The sequence below is a fragment of the Saccopteryx leptura genome, chromosome 2, assembly GCF_036850995.1.
Source record: "Saccopteryx leptura isolate mSacLep1 chromosome 2, mSacLep1_pri_phased_curated, whole genome shotgun sequence".
NCBI lineage: Eukaryota > Metazoa > Chordata > Mammalia > Chiroptera > Emballonuridae > Saccopteryx > Saccopteryx leptura.
The window spans coordinates 344,611,791-344,626,844 of NC_089504.1; the positions used below are offsets into that span (position 1 = coordinate 344,611,791).

The 15,054-nt window shown below is 44.8% G+C and overlaps 1 protein-coding gene across 4 annotated transcripts in view; it reads left to right on the top strand.

The window, feature by feature from the left end:
• Nucleotides 1-11,563: 11,563 nt before the first annotated feature.
• Nucleotides 11,564-15,054, top strand: part of STAT3 (signal transducer and activator of transcription 3) — a 69,906-nt gene continuing 66,415 nt past the window's right edge. For 3 of the 4 annotated variants that reach the window (XM_066364133.1, XM_066364132.1, XM_066364134.1), the window contains exon 1: nucleotides 11,564-11,828. The gene's annotated coding sequence lies outside the window, so the exon portion shown is untranslated. The remainder of the gene's footprint in view (nucleotides 11,829-15,054) is intronic. The other variant, XM_066364131.1, reaches the window with a different exon arrangement.

Genomic DNA, 15,054 nt, shown 5'->3' on the forward strand with positions numbered 1-15,054 from the left:
ACTTTAACTCCTGCTACTACTGTAACAAGCTGAGTCTTTCCTAAGCCAGACATAACCCTTCACTCTCCTGCCCCCAACTCGAGTTCAGAGTTCTAATTCCCCCGGAGAGGTTGGTTTCTCACTACAAGAAATAGAAACTAATACTGATAATTCAGAGACTGGGGCCAAAAAACTTCCTTCTGATTATATTATATTCGAATACTCCAGTACATAGAACATACTTTATAGTTTAAATGCCTTCCTTTGACCAACTCTTTGGCATGGATCACAAGTTCCCTTAAGAGTCTGGCTCTTGCCCCACTTCATACTGTTCTTTAACAGGCTCTTTAGGGAGCCTGGTGGCCAGAAATGCACCACAGACTTTCAGGCCTCTGGGCCTTTGCTCAGGCTCGTGCCTCTCCCTGGAACGGCCTCCCCCTTCCCACTTCCCCTCTTAAACCAGCCTCTTTCCCACCTTCATCCCAGTCATACTAATCACTTCCTTCTCAGGCTCCCATAGAACTTTATGTCAATAAACATTTGTTGAGTAAATGAATGAATAAATGAGTAAATTGCAAGACCCTTTCCATTGCGAGTGTCATAAACTCACCTCAAACTGGCTTCAGCAGAAACAAAACTGAAAACAAAAACACAAAGGGAATCAATGTAATCAAAAAAGTTCCCTATAATAGTACAGGGGTGTCTGGATGCAAGTCCCTTATGTAATATCATTAGGAATGTATTTCTCTTCCTATCTTCTCTTTTCCACTGTGTTTGTTTCATTAAAAATCAGATTTTGGCCCTGGCCGGTTGGCTCAGGGGTAGAGCGTCGACCTGGCGTGCGGGGGACCCGGGTTTGATTCCCGGCCAGGGCACACAGGAGAAGCGCCCATTTGCTTCTCCACCCCCACCCCCTCCTTCCTCTCTGTCTCTCTCTTCCCCTCCCGCAGCTGAGGCTCCATTGGAGCAAGGATGTCCCGGGCGCTGGGGATGGCTCCTTGGCCTCTGCCCCAGGTGCTAGAGTGGCTCTGGTTGCGGCAGAGCGACGCCCCGGAGGGGCAGAGCATCGCCCCCTGGTGGGCAGAGCGTCGCCCCCTGTGGGCGTGCCGGGTGGATCCTGGTCCGGCGCATGCGGGAGTCTGTCTGACTGTCTCTCCCCGTTTCCAGCTTCAGAAAAATACAAAAAAAAAAAATCAGATTTTTCTCATGTTTTGGCAACGATGATCATCAAATAGCTTCAGCATTAACAGCTGAACAATCCCAGTTAAGAGGGTTTCTTTCCACCCTGGCTGGGTGGCTCAGCTAGTTGGAGCACTGTTCTGATGTGCCAGGGCTGCTGGTTCTATCCCTGGTTAAGGCACATACAGGAGTCAACCAGTAAATGTATTAAGTGAGTGGAACAATGAAATTGATGTTTCTCTCTTTTTTCCTTTCTCTCTCTAAAAATCAATCAATAAAAATAACTTTTTTAAAATTTTATTTTACAGAGACAGAGAGAGAGTCAGAGAGAGGGATAGACAGGGACAGACAGGAATGGAGAGATGAGAAGCATCAATCATTAGTTGTTTTAGTTTTTTTATTTTAATTTTATTTTATTTATTCATTTTTAGAGAGGAGAGAGACAGAGAGGGAGAGAGAGGAGAGACAGACAGAGAGAGAGAAGGGGGGAGGAGCTGGAAGCATCAACTCCCATATGTGCCTTGACCAGGCAAGCCCAGGGTTTTGAACCAGCGACCTCAGCATTTCCAGGTCGATGCTTTATCCACTGCGCCACCATAGGTCAGGCCAATCATTAGTTTTTTCTTGCGTGTTGCAACACCTTAGTTGTTCATTGATTGCTTTCTCATATGTGCCTTTACCGCGGGCCTTCAGCAGACCGAGTAACCCCTTGCTCGAGCCAGCGACCTTGGGCTCAAGCTGGCGAGCTTTTGCTCAAACCAGATGAGCCCGCGCTCAAGCTGGCGACCTCGGGGTCTCGAACCTGGGTCTTCCGCATCCCAGTCCGACGCTCTATCTACCGCGCCACCGTCTAGTCAGGCAAAAAATAATAACTTTTTTTTTTAAAAGCAGGTTTTTCCAAATCCTTCCAGCCAAAATCTCAGATATGATGCCCATTGGCCCTGATAGGTCACAAATCACCATGTCTCTCACCAAATCTAGGTCATGTACCATTTCTAGACCTCACCTGAAGGGTGGAATTGAGCATGAAGAAAGGTCGATTTCCCAAAGGAAAATTGGGTTGCTATAATTAACAAAAAGGGGAGAGGATGATGCCAGACAAAACAATAGATGTTCTTTCCGAACAATCTGTTTGTGATACTGTGCTAGGAGCCAAGAGACTAAAAAGACAACAAATCTAGCTTTTTAAAGGGTTTGCAATTAGTGGCAGAGGCAGATGCTCAAAATAGCTCAAACAGATAACCGTGAGAGAGTTAAAGCAAAATGCAATGGTAATCCAGTGGAGAGGAATTAATCCTGCTTCAGGAATATTGGAAAACGTAAAGGAAGAAGGGGGCTTTTAAGTTGTGATTCTAAACATGGGTAGGATTTCAAATAGATTTTGCTTGATTTTTGTGTCACCGGCGCCTAACAGTATCTCAAATACGATTGTATTGGTTAATGTCATTTGGATAAAAGTATAAGAAAAGGACCTTGGCCTAAAAGAGAAAAGGAATTTATATTGGAAGGCTGCCAAGATATCCTATGGACTCCAAGGAACTGCTGAGCCGCCAGGCCAGGAAGAGTAGGAATCGGGATCTCCAGGGACTTCTGAGAGGGAGTTGATGGATGGTCCTCTCTAAAATGCTGACATTAATGGAACCCAGGCTGTGTGCCTCTCAGTTTCAAATTCCAAATTCCTGGCAGAAAGAATCTGATTGAGCCAGTTAACATCAGTGTTCACTCTGGATTGAATAATCTAGGACCATGTCATGTAAGCATGGCTGAAGGGACCCATTCCAGTATATGATTGAACAGGAGAAGAGCAGTTCCCAGGAAAGGAGGACGGGAGCCAGGTAGGACCCAAGAGATATCTGTTGAAACAGTAGGCACTCCATCTATGTTAATTAAATGAAAGCAATGAAAGCGGTGGTCCTAGAAGTTCTAGGAACAGATGAGTGTCAAGGGAGGGAGTTAGGGAGAGAAGAGATGGAATTTAGGGTCAAAGGCAGGACTGCCCACTGTTAGGGGATGATGGGTGTTGGGAGAGCAACAAAGTAGACTGTGTAATGGTCAGGAACAGAAAAGGATATCTTGCTGGGTGCAGGGCACTTTTGAGACAGGCTAGTAAACCAGGACAAGTGGAATAGGGAAACTGAGGCAGAAAGTTAAACTACCATGCAGTTTAGAAACATCTAGTAAATTGCAAAATCTTATCTTCCCTAATCAAGACATGTAGGAGTCAATGGTTTTCACTTTCCTTTCCCAAATGCGGGGTAAAAAGCTTAAATCACCCTACTCAGGGAGATAGCAGAAATCCAATTAATGCCATTTGCCAACCAGACCCAAGGACAGATGAAGTTGGAATAAATCTCATTTTGGTCCATCAGCATAAAACTGATGAATATTCTATCCTCCCTTAATACTTTCCTTTAAAAACCCTTGAAGAAAGAAGAACCCAGCATGCACCCTCCCTCCTGGGAGCATGCCCACACTGTTCTCTAACCCTTCTTCACTCGGTATTTATTGAGCATCTATTCCCCAGGTATTGGGGAGACAAGGGAACACCAAACAGGCAAGTTTCATTGTTTGGAACTGATAGTATAATGAAAAAGACAGGTAAAAAACCGAAACATAAATAAAATGAAAATTAGGATAAGAATTCCATAAGAAATAACATATAGGGCCCTGGCCGGTTGGCTCAGCGGTAGAGCATCGGCCTGGCGTGCGGGGGACCCGGGTTCGATTCCCAGCCAGGGCACATAGGAGAAGTGCCCATTTGCTTCTCCACCCCCCCCTTCCTCTCTGTCTCTCTCTTCCCTTCCCGCAGCCAAGGCTCCATTGGAGCAAAGATGGCCCGGGTGCTGGGGATGGCTCCTTGGCCTCTGCCCCAGGCGCTAGAGTGGCTCTGGTCCCGGCAGAGCGATGCCCCCGGAGGGGCAGAGCATCGCCCCCTGGTGGGCAGAGCGTCGCCCCTGGTAGGCGGGCCGGGTGGATCCCGGTCGGGCACATGCGGGAGTCTGTCTGACTGTCTCTCCCCGTTTCCAGCTTCAGAAAAATACTAAATAAATAAATAAATAAATAAAAGAAATAACATATAGAGATAGAGATTAAGGGGATGGGAACAACTATAGGTGGGGGTAGCTAGAAGAGGCCTCTCTGAGCAGGTGAAACCAGAAAGGTGAGGAGAAACTAGACATATCAAAGCTGGTGAAGGAACAAGATTGCCATATGCAAAGGCCCTGAGATGGGAAGTGGATGGCTTGGAATTTAGTGGGCAGGAGGAAAGATGGTGGGGTAAGAAGGACCTTAAAGGGGATAAGAAAAAGGAGAACTCCTTTATCCTAAGCCTCATGGAAGCCACTGAAGAAACAGAATGACAATATTGAGAGGACTGTCTTTTATACAGGAGGAAAGGGAGATGATGATGACTGAGAACTGTTTTTGCGCAAGGAAAGTAAAGGTCCAAGGAGTTTGTGTTGCACAGACCTGCTCTTCTCTGTGACTTTAGTGAGAGGGGAGTTGGGTGGCCCTCTGTGAATGAACCTTTTTGTTGTTGAGCCCCATGGAGATCCCATCACCCATACAAGTGCCCCTTGCCACTTTTGGTCACTGCAATGACTTGCTACCCATGTACTACCTCCTATGGTCTTCTCAAAATTTCTCTTCCTTGTTATGTCTTCTTCTTGATTAAAGTTTTACTATTAATTCCTCCAGGGAAGAGGAAGTAAATAAAATGTTTCTAGAACTTTACAAAGTCTGATAAGTTTCAGTTCCTGATCTAGCCTACAATTCCTCTGAGCCTCTCTGAGGTGGCAAACGGAAACTTATCCTGGTTACCTACTGCTGGATAATAAACCTCCCCAGGTCTTAGTGGCTTAAAGCAATGACATGTATTTATTTATTAGACTTTATTTATTTTTGGAGAGAGAGAGAGAGAGAGAGAGAGAGAGAGAGAGAGAGAGAGAGAAGGGGGAGGAGCAGGAAGCATCAACTCCCATAGACAACATTTATTTTACTCATGAATTTGTAATCTATGTAAGGCTCAGCAAAAATGGCTTTTCTCTGCTCCATTTGACCGCTGTTGCTGTGGATTAAAAGCTGGGAGCTGGAAACATCTGAAGCCTAGCCCACTTGTTTCTTTCTTTTTTTAAAATTTAATTTTTATTTTTTTATTTATTCATTTGGGGGGGAGAGAGAGAGAGAGAGAGAGAATGGGAGGGGGGAGCTGGAAACATCAACTCCCATATGTGCTTTGACCAGCAAGGTAAGTCCAGGGTTTTGAACTGGCAACCTCAGCATTCCAGGTCGATGCTTTATCCACTGCACCACCACAGGTCAGGCTTTTAAAACTTTTTTAAAAAATATTTTTTACTTATTGATTTCAGAGAGAGAGGAAGGAAAAGAGAGAGAGATAGACAGAAACGTCGATCTGTTTCTGGATGTGCCCAGACCGGGGATCAAACTAGCAGCCTTCAGATATCAGGATGATGCTCTAACCAACCAAGCTGTCCCACCAGGGCTCACTCACTGTTGATGTTTGCTGTCAGCTGGGCTTAGCTGAACTTTTGCTAGAATATCTTCATGTGACCTCTACATATAGCTTGGACTTCCTCATAACACAGTGGCTAAGTTCCAAGGGTGAGTGTCCCAGGAGAAAGAGTCGGGTGGAAGCTGTATTGCCCTCTATGACCTAGCCTCAGAAGTCATGCAGCATCATTTCCACTATATTCTATTTATTAGAAGTGAGTCACGAGGGAATGGAATTAGACTTTACCTTTAGATGGGAGAAGTGTCAAAGAATTTGCGGACATGTCTATAAACCACCATAAACTTACTGGGCTTCTGCATTCTGCTTTTATTCACTTGATAGGTGGAGAGCGGGGGCCTTGCCTTTTCCCCTGCTTTAGACTCTTCTTGGTGGATCCAAGAGGAAAGTTAGGGTGGGAGAGATAGTCAAGGAAGAGCAGTTATTCAGGCTCTTAAAGCAGACACACTTGGATTTGAATCTTGGCTCTGCTACTTACCAGCTCTGTGTTCTTGGGGAAGTCACTTAACCTTGGGTAAGCTTCATCTTCTTCATTGGTAAAATTATGATATCCTTCTGATGTGGTTATTATAGAAATAAAATATGCTAATACATGGGTTATATAATACATACTTAGAACCCCCCTGGCCAGCTACCTCACTTGGTTAGATCGTTGTATCAATACACCAAGGTTGTAGGTTTGATCCCTGGTCAGGGCACATACAAGAATCAACCAATGAATGCATAAATAAGTAGAACAACAAATCTCTCTCTCAAATCAATAAATACACCACCACCACCACCACTACCACCCACCCCAAGACCAAAACCACCACAACCATCACCACCACCATCACCACCAACCACCAAACAAAAAAAACCCAAAGAACAACAACAACAAAATAATAAATAAATAAATAAATACAAAAATTAAAAAGATACATTCTTAGAGTACTTACTGGGTAGTACACAGTAAACATTTTATAAGTGTTAGATATTGCTGATATGATTACTTAACACTTGTTCATTCATATTTAATTAAATCAGGCATAGGTGAGTTCTGGGTTAGATGCTAGATGCTTTCAACCATGTGGGCAGAGTCCAGTCTTTGGAGTCAGCCAGACCCAATTCTCACTGAGTTTACCTGTAGTTTCTAGCTGTGGGACCTTAAACCAATCAGTTTTTCACTTTCTCAGCCACAGCTTCCTTGGTGGAAAATGAGAATTATAATAGTAGGTTCTGGTGAGGATCCAATGAGATAATCTATGTAAAAACCTTAGCTCAGTTCCTGGAACATAGTAATTACTTAATAGATGTTACTCGTTAATTTTATTTATCAGGAAATAGACTGATAAATGAATACATTACAGTCTGAGGTACAGATTGCTATAGTTGATGGGGAAACAACCTGCTAAGGGAGTCCAGCACAAGAAGAGATTCACCTTGCCAGGAAGAAGCTCAGAAAGCCCTGAGGAAGTGATGTGGAAACTGGGCTACGATGAATAAGTAAGAGTTTTTCAGGTAGGAAATGAGGAAAGAGAAGAGCGTCCAGGGGGAGGGAAAATCTGCAAAGGCATAAAGTTACAGAGGTGTTGATACGTTTGGAGGAAGATGATAAATTCATTGTGGGAGCTTAAGATGTGTGAGATGGATGGGATGAGGCTGGAAAGGGGGGAGTTCAGGGCAAAGCATTGGCTCAAGTAAAAGAAACTGCCATCTTTAAGTCAAGGGGGACTGGCAGAATGTGGGGAAAGGCCAGTGGCTGGCCTGGAGAGAAGTTTTGTAGGTGAAACAGAAAAGCTCATGGGTAGATTTTCAGTGTGAATGCCGAGGAGGGCAGCTTCTAACGAGTCAGCTTTTAAGGAGTCAGGGGAGGAGGGGAGGATTTGAGTGGACAGAACAAAGCTATGGCATGTGGACTTCAAAAACCTGGCCATGATCCCATAGGGTATACCTCTGATCATCTACATAGTCTGAGACTGTCATACTATATTTGTTTTAGTTTTCTATCAATAAGTAATATGGCCTCTCCTATCTGCTATACATAATTGTTGTGAGAAAGAAAAGAGGTAAATGAGTATGTAAGAGCTTTGTAAGCAGTAGATAACAGAACAAATATTAGATCTCATGTTATTAGGGTGGCAGTCAATTGCATGGGACAGCACAGCTAAAGCAGAGTTTTAGTGAGTTGTAAGGTGGGGGATAGCTGTCCTGGATGAAGATTAAAGATAGACACAGCAGTCAACACACACACACACACACACACACACACACACACACACCACACACACACACACACTACAGATAGATACAGCAATATCCACACTGGGTCTATGGGAGGGTAATCTCAAGTCTATCACCAGTGAATCTACCAGTTACCCTATACATTCAGCTCTCACTTGGATATAAATGAGGCAATCCAAAGATCCAAATCTGGAGTCTTTCACTGGGCTTCAGGTATCTGGGGAACCATGAGAATTTAAAATGCTGCCTGACCTGCGGTGGTGGCGCAGTGGATCAAGTATCGACCTGGAACACTGAGGTTATCTGTTCAAAACCCTGGTCAGGGCACATATGAGAAGCAACTACTATGAGTTTATGCTTCCCACTCCCTGTTCCTCCCCCTCCCCCTTTCTCTCTCTATCTCTCTTCTCTCTAAAAATCAATAAATAGCCCTGGCCGGTTGGCTCAGCGGTAGAGCGTCGGCCTAGCGTGCGTAGGACCCGGGTTCGATTCCCGGCCAGGGCACACAGGAGAAGCGCCCATTTGCTTCTCCATCCCCCCTCCTTCCTCTCTGTCTCTCTCTTCCCCTCCCGCAGCCAAGGCTCCATTGGAGCAAAGATGGCCGGGCGCTGGGGATGGTTCTGTGGCCTCTGCCTCAGGCGCTAGAGTGGCTCTGGTCGCAACATGGCGACGCCCAGGATGGGCAGAGCATCGCCCCCCTGGTGGGCAGAGCATCGCCCCATGGTGGGCGTGCCGGGTGGATCCCGGTCGGGCACATGCGGGAGTCTGTCTGACTGTCTCTCCCTGTTTCCAGCTTCAGAAAAATGCAAAAAAATAAAATAAAAATAAAATAAAATAAAATAAAATCAATAAATAAAATCTTAAAAATAAATAAATAAAAAAGCTCATGCTGTATATCTCTAGGGCTAGAATCCATAGTCTCCAGCAGAGTCCATCCTACCCCACCACCAAAGGTTAAGAATCATTGATTTTCTCACCAGAAATTAATAAGAGTAGCTATCCTTGAGGAGAAGAACTAGTGGGGGCAGGGGGGAGATTTTCATGTTTAATTTTTAACTTTTCTGAACTATTTGAATTTGCTAACCACAAAATGTATTCGTTTCATTAAAAAAACTGCCATCCAAAAATTAATGAATGGGACTACATCAGACTAAGAAATTTTTGCTCAGCAAGAGAAACTGATAACAAAATAAACAGACAGCCAACTAAATGGGAAATGATATTTTCAAACAACTGCTCAGATAAGGACCTAATATCCAAAATATACAAAGAACTCATAAAACTCAACAACAAACAAACAAACAATCCAATAAAAAAATGGGAAGAGGACATGAACAGACACTTCTCCCAGGAAGAAATACAAATGGCCAATAGATATATGAAAAGATGCTCATCTTCTTTAGTTATTAGAGAAATGCAAATCAAAACTGCAATGAGATACCACCTCATACCTGTTAGATTAGCTATTATTAACAAGACAGGTAATAGCAAATGTTGGAGAGGCTGTGGAGAAAAAGGAACCCTCATTCACTGTTGGTGGGAATGTAAAGTAGTACAACCATTATGGAAGAAAGTATGGTGGTTCCTCAAAAAACTGAAAATAGAACTACCTTATGACCCAGCAATCCCTCTACTGGGTATATACCCCCAAAACTCAGAAACATTGATATGTAAAGACACATGCAGCCCCATGTTCATTGCAGCATTGTTCATAGTGGCCAGGACATGGAAACAACCAAAAGGCCCGTCAATAGATGTCTGAATAAAGAAGATGTGGCACATATACACTATGGAATACTACTCAGCCATAGGAAATGATGACATCGGATCATTTACAGCAAAATGGTGGGATCTTGATAACATTATATGAAGTGAAATAAGTAAATCAGAAAAAAACAGGAACTGCATTATTCCATACGTAGGCGGGACATAAAAGTGAGACTAAGAGACATTGATAAGAGTGCGGTGGTTACGGGGAGAGGGGGGAGAGGGAGAGGGAAAGGGGGAGGGGGAGGGGCACAAAGAAAACTAGATAGAAGGTGACAGAGGACAATCTGACTTGGGGTGATGGGTATGCAACATAATTGAAGGACAAGAAAACCTGGACATGTTTTCTTTGAATATATGTATCCTGATTTATTGATGTCACCCTATTAAAAAAATAAAATTATAAAAAAAAACACAAAACTGCCATCAGGGGTTATCTTGGTGGTGACATAGTGGACCCTTTAAAAATTTTAGCTTGGCCCTGGCCGGTTGGCTCAGCGGTAGAGCGTCGGCCTGGCGTGCGGGGAACCGGGTTCGATTCCCGGCCAGGGCACATAGGAGAAGCGCCCATTTGCTTCTCCACCCCCCCTCCCCTTCCTCTCTGTCTCTTTCTTCCCCTCCCGCAGCCAAGGCTCCATTGGAGCAAAGATGGCCCGGGCGCTGGGGATGGCTCCTTGGCCTCTGCCCCAGGCGCTAGAGTGGCTCTGGTCTCGGCAGAGCGATGCCCCGGAGGGGCAGAGCAGCGCCCCCTGGTGGGCAGAGCGTCGCCCCCTGGTGGGCGTGCCGGGTGGATCCCAGTCGGGCGCATGCGGGAGTCTGTCTCTTCCCGTTTCCAGCTTCAGAAAAATCCAAAAAAAAAAAAAATTTTAGCTTTATACCCCGCCTGTACTAAAAAAACACAAACTCTAATAGCTGTTATTAAAAAAAAAAAAAACCCAAAAAACCTGATACCAACACACACACACACACACACACACACACACACACACACACACATCATTCCATTATGCAAAGTACATCCTCTATGATGTAAGGTAAAATGTCTACATTTCCTATAAACTACTGGCTTCAATGCAGTAAAACTTGCGATCTAAGTTGAGCAGGAAAAAAAGGACAGGTGAGTTCAAGTATTTCAACTCAGAAGCATAAAAATACTGTGTATACGTGTCAATGTTTATATGTATATACTGTCTTCTGCATTCCCGTGAATTGGACAATGTGCGAGCAGTTGGCATTTCATGCTTCAAGTGACGGCGAAGAACAGGGTTAAATCCACTACCCTCTCCCCACGCACTCTAGTAATTACTCTATTTCCACGTCATATTTCCGGGTGTGTGTGTCCTGTCTCACGCAGAAACTGAAGTTCAAAGAGGGTAGGAGTTACCCATGTTCTTTTTGCTGTCCCCTGAAACCCAATTGAGGTGTTGGACCCCCTGAGGATCTGGCGATGCCTGGGGACTAACTGGCTGATTCCCACGTGGTAAGTGGCTCCCACTCTCGGCGCCACGTGGTGTCAAGAACAGGAAAAAGGGAGAGCAAGCAAAGAGAGCCGCATCAGGGCATTTAAAGTGTCTTGACGTCACGCACTGCCAGGAACTCAGCTGAGTTTTTAGCAGGACATTCCAGTCACCTTCCCTCCCTCCCCTTGGGCTTCTGGGCCCAAGACCTCGGCAATTCCCTTGCTGTTGAGGAGGGAGGAGCACTACGGCTTTGGAACAGCCATCACGGGGCGTTTCCAGTCGCGTGTTGGCACCGCCCCTTCTCTTAGAGGCTCTCCTCATTGGCCAGTTGGTGGGACTTCGGGTGTACAGTACACTCTCTCGGGCCTCTGGGTGGAGGAGAAAACTGGCCGTCTCATGAATTATGCAGAACAGCGTGTTGAGGCCAGGCTAGGGCTGGGCGGGGATTGGCTGGAGGGGCTGTAATTCAGAGGTTTCCGGAGCTGCGGCGGCGTAAACCGGGAGGGAGAGCCTGGGGTTCCATCGTCTCAGCAGAGGTAGTGAGCCGGGTCTGGATCCTTGACGAGTAACCCTGCTTGCCTTTGGCTCTCTCCGCGTCTGCTAGGAGAGACCCTGCGGCCCGAGGGAGCCCGCGGCCCGCACACCGGCGCAAGCGCACACCCCGGCTTGTCGGGCCTCAGCCGGAGAAACAGGTGAAGGGGGTGAAGGGTGGGGCCAACCCCCCATGGCTGCCGGGCCTGGGGACCCCGGGGGGCGCCGGAGGGGCTGGGAGCCTCTGGGCTGTTTGGGGAAGTTGTGGAAGGAAACTTAAGTGGGACGGGAGCTTCCGAGGAGACAGGGAGGGTCGTTTTCAAGGGACATCTCCCGGGGATGACAAGAGTGGGTCTCGGAAGGGACAGGGCGCGCTGGAAGGAAGTTTTCGTTCTTCGGAGAAAGGGGAGGCGCCGAGGAGGAAAGAAGGGACTTGAGGGGGAGGACTTCGGGGCGAGAGCACTCTAGGGTGGGGGTGGCAGGAGTGAGAGACAGCCCCCCGACTTCCTGCTCACTGGGGCTCCGGGGGCGTTTCGGCCACGGGAGCGACTGTCAAGCCGGCGGAGATCACGGGGAGGTGGGGGTGGTGTTGGAAAGAGCCTTCTTTCCCCCAGCCTCCCTTTCCTCGGTCTTGCCCTGTTCTCGATCCTTTAGGAGCCAGCTGTGCCCCTCTCGAGGTAGAAATAGGTGTCTTCCCCTTACAGCCTCATGGACTGGTTGGTTGTGGGTAGGATTATTGCATAAGAGTCAAGTTTCCTGTAGGGAAATTGACAGTCTTACATACATTCTAAATTCCTTGTCATATTTTTCTAGGTTAAACATTGCTTCTCTCCAACCCCCTTCTTAAAAATCAAAATACACCCCCTCCCCATCAAGCCAGCTTTAGGGAGAAATAAACCTCTTTTCTCCTTGACATTGTTCTTTTATAAGCACCTGGTAAACTCGTCTAGAAGATAAATAATTGAGCCCTTGCTTTTACTGGATTGTGGTATTGCTTAATTGCATAGGACAGAATGAACCAATCGAGAGTGGGAGTTTTTTTGTCTCAGAGCCAAGATCTTGGGTAAATGCAGAAGAGAGGGAAACAAAGACAGGCTGGCCTTGGACAAGCCATGTGTGCAAACTTTACCTGAGAGGATGTTTGGGCTTAAGTTAGTAAAATTCAAACTGTCACCCAAGTTGCTTTTTCCATGTTTAGTACACATCCCTCTGTGTTATATCAAATGGGTGTATGGTGTTGACACACATTTTCTTATAAAAAATGTAAATCTTGTGCATCTGCTGGTTTTATTAAAGGGTATATTTATTCAGTATATGGGTGGTGACTTTTTGGCTAGCTGTGCTGATAAAGCGTTGGTTTGAATAAATTAGAATAGTAAATCATCTCAATCTATATATGTGGCTTTAGACTGTTACAACTTGATTCATCCAGTTTTCTGTTTGTTACATATTAAGTATCTGTATTTCAACACATTTATTTCCTTATTACATGTGCCAGACTGGAGTACTAGGAGAATTTATGCTCGTACTTTTGCATAATGGGATAGGGGAAAGAAGTCTGCAATACAAAAAAAAATGTTGTAGATGTTGGAGGGTTGATCTTAGTCTCTATATTTGTTAGTGTATCCATCACAAATAAAAACTAGCAAATTTATGAATCTTTTATTTTTCTATGTAGATATGACTTGATGCTCAAGGGGTAGTTCATATAATCTTATCCTATTTTGTAGATAAGGAAATTGAAGCCAAAGGAATATGACACTTGTCCAAGGCAGCAGAGGGCCACAATGGTGAAACTCACACCTCCTGAAATTTTTTGTTCTTTTGACTCTGCTTAAGTATTTGGTCTTTGTGTGTGTGTGTGTGTGTGTGTGTGTGTGTGACAGAGACAGCGAGAGACAAGAGAGGGACAGACAGACAGGAAGGGAGAGAGATGAGAAGCATTTATTCTTTGTTGCAGCACCTTAGTTGTTCATTGATTGCTTTCTCATATGTGCCTTGACTGGGGGACTACAGCAGAGCGAGTGACCCCTTGCTCAAGCCAGCGACCTTGGACTTCAAGCCAGCAACCTTTGGGCTCAAGCCAGCCACCATTGGGGTCTTGTTTATGATCCTGTGCTCAAGCTGGTGAACCAATGCTCAAGCCAGCCACCTCAGGGTTTTGAACCTGGTTCCTCTGCGTCCCAGTCTGATACTCCATTCACTGTACCACCGCCTGGTCAAGTATTTGGTCTTGATGTAGAATGAGTATAGTAGACCCTGTTGGGAAAACTCTCAGTGAAATTCTAACCTACTTGGACAGTGAAATGCTACATAGGGAATATGTAGTAAACAGAAAAGTACAAAGTACAAGTGGAACTTGCTTAGGTTATTTTTCTTTTCTTTCTTTCTTTTTCTTTATTGTTGTTGTGGGGTTTATTTTTGTTTTTGTTTTTTTAGTGATGGGTTCTTTTTCTAGTTGCTCTGTCTAACTAACTTGAGAAGACAATTTTTTTTTTTGGCATAATTTATCAGAATTTAGCTATTTGTTAATGGAAAGAGATATTTATTAGGCAAACTTATAAATGTCATTTCAACCAAAATGCCTTGTGACTGGATCAGTGGTCATTTGTGTTTCCACAAAGTTGCTTTCTCCCATTTGCTTCTACATGGTTTGATATTCAGATGTGAGATGGAGTAGAGATAGTGACCTTCATTTTAGACACTAAGTTCAGTACCTTTTTACCTTATAGTTTTCTCAGATATGGTATTCAAATGAACAAATACCCTTATATTTACTTTTGGCAACTTAGTGAAAGTTGCTGTGAAGAATAAAATTACTTGTTTACAGAACTTGCAGTTTACTGAGGCAACTTGATAAATGCTTTACCTATTCAATGCAACATGTCCTCAAAGTGATGGGGGACAGTGTCTGATGATCAATACATTAGCTATTTTATATAAAAAACATGTAGCACAGATAAAGAACATTTCTGTTATCATGGTAAGTTCTACTGGGCAAATGCTGCAATGAGCGCCACAATCTTTAGAGGAAGGAGAGCTTATGAGGCCTGGAATTGTCTAGGAAGTCTTCTTGCTAAAGGAGAGATTTGATCTGGGTCCCAAATGATGGTTGGAATTTGATAGATATAAAGAATCTGGGGAGAGGAGGTATGGCGATATAGGACAAAGTCCTGGTAGACTAGGAAGTTAAATAGGGGAGAACGAGTGCCTACTTATAAGACGTCTTGAATACAAGACCAAGGAATTTTACAAGACCAAGGAATTTCAGTTCTGCCTTTTTCTCTTTTTGAGGGGGAGAGAGAGAGAGGGAGAGAGAGAGAGAGACAGACAGGAGGGGAGAGAAATGAGAAGCATCAACTCGTAGTTTTGTCACTTTAGTTGTTT